The 5639-nt window shown below is 43.6% G+C and overlaps 1 non-coding gene across 1 annotated transcript; it reads right to left on the bottom strand.

The window, feature by feature from the left end:
- Nucleotides 1-5229: 5229 nt before the first annotated feature.
- On the bottom strand, nucleotides 5230-5301 carry TRNAN-GUU (transfer RNA asparagine (anticodon GUU)). Its single transcript has one exon. It is a non-coding gene; the product is annotated as a tRNA-Asn (tRNA).
- Between the last annotated feature and the right edge of the window lie 338 nt (nucleotides 5302-5639).

Here is a 5639-nt window from a genome sequence, read left to right on the forward strand (position 1 = left end):
TAGTAAAATGAGCCAATAGAAGATCCTAACCCAGTAAAGATATACATTGAGCAGGCAGTGGAAGGCCCATGTGTTTCATTATAGTCGATTTTTTCTTAGTTGATCTAGCTCATTCCCCGTCAATAGCTGGATGGTCTATGAATCCGGGTGAGAAGAGATCAAGCCAGGGCCAGATTAGCAAACATACTAAACGAACTAGCGAGTAATCAAATCAAGTAGTGAAGGACAGAGAATTACTGCTTTTTAGCTCCATTCATGATATCAAAAACACCCGGGATTGGAGAGATAGGGTCTTTTTATGCCTGAGTGGGATCAAGAAAAAGATGGGCCAGAGTGCTGTTCTGTTCGATCGACTGAGGAAGACTCGAGTGATCTTAGTATGTGACATCGAAAAGAATCCTACCTAAAAGTAGCTGTGCTGTGGAGACAGGCTAACCGGGAAAGATTCAATCTGGGGTCAGTGACTTCCAAAGATTTTTTTAGGTCTTTTTTCTGAATCTGAAAGTGAGTGAAGGGACCTGGGTCAACAAAAAGCCGATCCCTTTCAAAGGAAAGGCAAGTGAGCTGATGCCCGGTTCTTTCGTCAGATGCTTTTCAGGCTTTGCTAGCTATATCTTCGCTTCTAACATCCCGATTTAGAGAGACCCTCTGGGCCATTCACAGGATGATCTTCTTCCACGGAGGGAGGCTCGCTTTCAGACTGGGCACATCCCTTCAGTCGCAATCCTTGAAGGGAAATCATATCATTCTTCTATTCCAGTAGATTCCTAGCCTGAAAGTTTAAGTCACTTACTTATCCTATACCTGATAATAACCTTCCCCGGGCATCCAAACAAAAGTCCTTGAAATGGAGGAATGGAATAACCGACCAGGTAAGATTACCGAGACCTGATTCAAGGTTCGTTTTTCTACAATGCACATCCATCCCAAACCCAAAGATCTTAATCTTAGCTTTTTAGTAAGTCAGACAGAGTTGGTCGAGTCATTTTTTATCTATATATCAGCCCCTCGTTCTTTCATCTAGCTCGCTAAGTCGCTCGACTTTTAACGAAGTTGGCCTGTCCTATATATATCAAATCATATATATCTGGGAAGATCTTATGAACATATAAGCGAGTGTTTTCGTAGAAAGATGAGCTCTCTCTGGTAACTCGGATGAGTGCCATTCCTCGGTAAAAGGTAAAAGACTGAGAAAAAGGCTAGTGCTTTCAAAGCAAAGTATATGTTTTCGAGATAAGACTCGATCTGAGATCGTAGGATATGATATGGGATATTAGCTCTAATTGAAGTACATGGCTAGGAATTTAGTAAAGAGTAGAAATGATCAAATCACTTCGAGATCCTATGCCGGGGAATCGAATCTTTACGAGTTGTGCAAAGAGAAGGGTAGCATAGCGAGTCAGCCTAGAAAGTTGCCAATCTCCGGGGGGAATGATAGCACTCAGAAGTCTGATCTGATGAATGCTAATTAGCGTTCAAGGAATCCTAAGGAATCGTATAAGCACAAGAGATCGGTCCTTCTCATGGAATGCATAGAGTCCCTTCTTTACTCTAAAAGACTCTATACTCGTTCACTGCGTACCTGGCGATCGGTGTTCAGATCAAAGATCTAGCTGCTAGAGCACATCAGAGTCTTTTCCAACCAATTTAAATTCAAGGAAAGGGAAGAACGAGCAAAGCGAAAGTTTATCTCTGGGCTTAGGCAATCTGGGTATCGAAAGCGGCTAACGCTCAATGAGGTTCCATTTTTTTTTTTCAAGTGAAATACTTGAGCGAAAGGATAAGCTTCGACCAAGACTGAAAAATTCGGCTGTGGGTATGCTCGACCTAAAAGCGACTTAGTGAGCATATAGATATATAGAACTTTCAATTCAAGGCCGACCTTGATTTACGAATGCAGAACTTCACCTCAAGTCAAGAGCTAAGTTCCAATCCTACTGGGGATTCGACTAGGATCCTCCCGACCATGCTCATGGTCTGAAAGCGTCCTTCCTGGGCCTGGGCATGCTTAAGGAGCAACCAGTGTCCCCGTGTTTAAGGCCCTTTCATTTAAGAGGTAGAATAGTTCCTGTCCTATCCCATTTATACTACTGTTGGCTTATGTGCTATGTCTAGCGGATGGTGAATCCTACCCAGTATCGGAAGGATTTCCTCGGTTTCCCAGAAGGGTTGGCGACCGGACTCCTCTTCTCTGGTAGTCTAATGGTTTGGGGGGACGTCGATTCCCTGGATTTTCTTGCTTCCCTTTCCCTTCAACCAGCCACTATCTTAGTTCCCTAAATATATAGAATCCAGAAGACTTTTACGCCCCTTATCACGGAAGTCGATAGCGGTAATTATTATACGATATATATACGATAACGATATAGAAGGAAAAATATGCTAAAATCAATAAACAAAAAGAAGAAGGCCCTCTATATTCATTAAGGCTGTTTAAGGATGTGTCTATTTTATTTCTCTTATCTTAAATAAGAAGTTTTTAGTAAGATAGATAGTAGTGGATCTATAAATCAAAGCTTAAAAGGCGAAAGTGCTCTACCTACCCTCTCTTCTTTGAGGTATTCCACTCGTTCTCAAAGTAGATAGCTCTAGTGATCGCTTTGTATACTTATTATCCCGCGTATTTTTCTCGTTTATTCCACTCGCTCCCTAACTATTTAGCTGCACTGATGGGGTCGATCTCACCCTTGCTTCACCACGCCCAAGCCGAAGGCTAAGTAGAGTTGAATAAGGTGAAGATAGATACCGCTCATAAAGAGCTTGGTTAAGTGTCCAAGACCGTATGCCTTGCTGGTTGGATCATAATCCCTTCCCCCTTTCCTTTCTTTCGACTTGCTTGCTACTGGATTATTGTTCAGCAGGGAATGATCTCTTCAGGAATCTTATAAGATGGAGAATTGCAAATGGATCAAGGGTGGACTTTTGGCGGGATTGGAAATGAGACCGTCCTTCCACTAGTACAGAAGAGGGTGGAGCCGGAAGATGCTAATTTGAAGGTTGATGACCTTCTAGATGAGAATAAAGACTGGGTACTGTCTCGCCTGAAGACCCCGTTTCCAAGGAAAGTAATGAGCAGGATCTGGGCCTTACCTGTGGACAGTGGTGGAAGAGATGTCTTGCTTTGGGGGGCTTCTAAAGATGGGTCCTTCTCAGTCAAGTCGGCTTATGACCATTCGGAAGATGATAAAGGACCTCAGCCGAGCATGGGATTTAGGTGGATCTGGAAATGGAAGGGGCCCTAGCGCTTAAAGAGTTTTTTGTGGCTGGCCTTTAGAGACAGACTGCTTACAAACTGTCTCAGAAAGAGAAGAGGAATGGCCCAGAGTGCTCGGTGCTCAGTCTCCCAAACTGAGGATGAAAACGTACTACACGTTCTTAGAGACTGCCTTACTGCGGCAGATTTTTTTATTTCATCGCCTCACCTCTGCTTTTTGGAATTAGGACAGGGAGACCTGGCTTCATAACAACGTCTCGGGAAGGATGAGGCCTGATAATGACTCTCAGTGCTGGTCTCTAGTTTTTTTTTGTCAGGCCCGCAACAGATTTGTCTTTGAAAGCAAGGCAGTAGAATCAGCCTGAAGTACCTCATCAGTCGAACCTGCAATGAAGTAGTGCAGGCCCCCAGTAAAGACCGAGAAGAAGTTATAGTTCTTGTCAGATGGGAGCCGCCGACAGGGGACTGGGTCAAGCTTAACTTTGATGGAAGTGTCATCTCGGTGGGCTGGAGCTGGTGGGCTCATCAGGGGTTCTCAAGGCGAATGGCTGGGGGGTTTTCATTCGCCTTCCAACTAGGACTCTCTCAGGCCCTAGTTTTCTGGGAATCTCTTTTGATCATCGGGTGAATAAGTGAATAAGCTGGTCCAGCATCAACATCATCCCCGGTTGTTGCCGTTGCCCCTCGCCTCTGGCTTGAAAGCAATAATTGATCGGCATTCTGGGTCATCTCATTTACAGCATTTCTTTTTCACGCTTCGAAGGGCCGTTTCTTTCTTCCATTGCGGACTTGTCTTTTGCTGAGGATTTTGTTCTCATTCCGCTTAAAGAGTTTTCAATGCTACAGCCAACTCAGAGAAAGATGAAAATAGTCAAGAAAAGAATGCCGCTACTATTGAACCGAAGGTGACTCGCCTAGAAGGAAGAAGTCTGGGGAGCCAAGTAACTAACTAGAGGAAGGGAAAGGGATACCAGTACCAGAGATGGGATCGAGCCCACACTCGGTGAAAGGAAGCAATGCCCTCCTGTCTTGATCGAAAGGTTGAGTGATTCCAAAAGCACTTTCTTTTTCTGAAAAAATAGACTCAATTGGAGAAGCTGGAAAAGAAAAAATGGAGTCTCTTAAGTTATGTTAAGTTATCTTATTCTCAGTTTCAACTCTCTTACCGGCTTTCTGGATTGACCTCAGGCTGACCTTGCTTTGCTCTAGTCCTAGCTGGCTAGAAAACTGCCTTGCTTGACTCCTACCTGAAAAAGGCAGAAAAAAGACTTCAACTAGATAGCTGGCAACTGGTAGGGAAACTAGCACTCGCTGGTGGAGAAGATTGAAGGAAATGCCTGGAAGGTCTTGTCTTCGATCTTTCCCCTCAACCAAAAAGGGAAAAGGAACTGCTATCAAGCGGCTTTTCAAATAGGTACGGACGGAAGGTCTCATCGCTAGATGGAGATGGAGGGATTTTGACTGGCTTGAAAAAGATGCCTATACTGGGACAAAAAATGACTAGTTCTTTCTTTAGAGCCTACATCTAATCTGAGGATAGGGATGCCCTTTTTTATCCAACTGAATGCGCTTCAGACTGGCTTAGGTGTAACATCAGTCCCACTACGTGGGTTTAGGTTAGGTTCTCTAACTTACATGGAAAAAGATGGGCTTGCTTATCCTAGCAGTGTAACTGCCTAACAATCCTGATTTCGAGCTCGCTCGCAGACAGAGGGACTGTCTGATTGGCTTACAGTAGCAATGAAAAGAGGAAGGCGAAGGCCTGCTTCAATGGAGAGAGAAGGCTAAAGAAAACAGCTTTTTGTCTGGGTCTGCTTTGCTTTCTTCCTTTCGGATAGCTAAGAGACTAGCCCTTCTCTTCTCTTGTTTGAACTTTCTCGAAGGCGCAGAACAGAATGGGATACGATGAGATAGAATGCAATAGAAACAAAGACGCAGGGAACGCGACTCTTAACGGTCAAAGCGAACCCTTTCATTCTGACATTCTGAATTCTTTAATTCGGAATGAATCAAATCTCCCCAAGTAGGATTCGAACCTACGACGAGTCGGTTAACAGCCGACCGCTCTACCACTGAGCTATTGAGGAACAACGGGGGATTAGATCTCATAGAGTTCAATTCCCGTTCTCAACCCATGGCCAATATGAACTCGAGGTTTCCTTCGTAACCCCCGTTACTTCTTCGTAGTGGCTCTATTTCATTATATTCCATCCATATCCCAATTCCATTCATTTCATATCCCTTTCGTGTCATTGACATAAGAGATGTCGTTTCTAGTATATCTTTTTATATTTCTATATATGGAAAGTGAAAAAAGAATCACATTCTGTCAAAGCAGTTGTTGGTTTGGTAAGTGCTTTTATTTTTATTAAGATTAAAGATTAAATTAAGGAAGACTAATTAATCTGCCTTCCCTGAGCATGCC

The sequence above is a fragment of the Durio zibethinus genome, unplaced genomic scaffold (genome assembly GCF_047325235.1).
Source record: "Durio zibethinus cultivar Kanyao isolate XHJ-2024 unplaced genomic scaffold, ASM4732523v1 HiC_scaffold_86, whole genome shotgun sequence".
Taxonomy (NCBI): domain Eukaryota; kingdom Viridiplantae; phylum Streptophyta; class Magnoliopsida; order Malvales; family Malvaceae; genus Durio; species Durio zibethinus.